Genomic DNA, 1,326 nt, shown 5'->3' with positions numbered 1-1,326 from the left:
TCGCGCTGGCGCCTCCATGTCCTGCAAAGCGCGCTTTAGCTTCCACTCTCCGCACAAATGATCAAACATATGCTCAACTCAGTCTGCCACTGGCCGCTTGGCCGTTACTTAAAAAGAACACAAAAAAACTTTAATTTAACAAACATAAAATGTTCCAATCATATTTCTAAATTAACTTAATAACGAAACGAAATATAACCACTTTATTGAAAACCAAAACTGAACTATTTTAATGCAGCAACAGCAGCTGTATAATGGGGGAGAGAGAAAAGACATGGGCTCGGGTCGGATTCGGGCCGAGAATTGTTAAACTGTCGGACAAGGGCCGGGCCCGTGCAGGCCTCTATATTCGTTCCCTCCTTTCAATTAAAAGTTCCCCCTCGGCTCGGCGGGCCCCCAATCTGCCCGGGCCCATATGCAACTGCATACCCAGACGCTACGCCCTGGATCTCCGTCATTCGCTGGTCAAAAATCTTGTTAACTCCATTTGAGCTTGATTTCCATTAGGGCTGTCACGATATTAGATTTTTCACACCACGGTTATTGTGTCCAAAAGAATTCACGATATCGATATATCACGATGTCTATAGAAACCTTATGGAATCAGCCAAATTAATTTTTACTTATGTTCATTGGGTAAAAAGAAAAACTAAATAAACAAAGGATACTGATAAACACGGGGCACATGCATTTTCACTTCTTCTTCTTCTTCTTCAGGTCACAGCTGACCTGAGACTCTGGCTTTCTGTCTTTTTTTAAGCTCCCTATGAAATAACAAGAGAGAAAATACTGTCAAGTTCAACAGTATAATGAATAAATATTAACATTAAATCTGATACTTTAACCTGTTAACTTGCATACCCGTATTTTAATCTCTTTAACCTATAGTTGCGCCGGCGCCAATGAAGTCATGCAGTTAACGCGCTTCTAATTCAGTATTAATGTGCACCCAGAGTTTAATGTGGTCGTTCAGTTTTTCTAGATCAGTTTTAATCGTGTAATAGATTTGAACAAAGAAATCAATTGCTACACAAAGGCAGTATTGGCCATGACTTGATTGCAAATACAAATACAAAAATTAGACGAGTAAAGAAAACGCGGTACTTATTAAAAGAATCACCCTTTTATTTAAATATGAAAACAGGAAACTGCTGTTAACAGGTTAATGTAACATTTCCCATTCAATGACTAGTAAAATAATGGCAACTTACTGTCTGGATAATATTGAACATGGTTCTTCTGAGATATATTCATCTGCAGACCCGCAGCATGGATACTATTGGTTCTTCTTGGAGTAGTGCGGCCGCGCGCTGCGTCTTCTTGTGT

The sequence above is a fragment of the Sinocyclocheilus rhinocerous genome, unplaced genomic scaffold (assembly GCF_001515625.1).
Source record: "Sinocyclocheilus rhinocerous isolate Xijiao unplaced genomic scaffold, SAMN03320098_v1.1 scaffold2870, whole genome shotgun sequence".
NCBI classification, from domain to species: Eukaryota; Metazoa; Chordata; class Actinopteri; order Cypriniformes; family Cyprinidae; genus Sinocyclocheilus; species Sinocyclocheilus rhinocerous.
The sequence above is the reverse complement of the archived record's forward strand: the minus strand, read 5'-3'. Positions refer to the sequence as shown.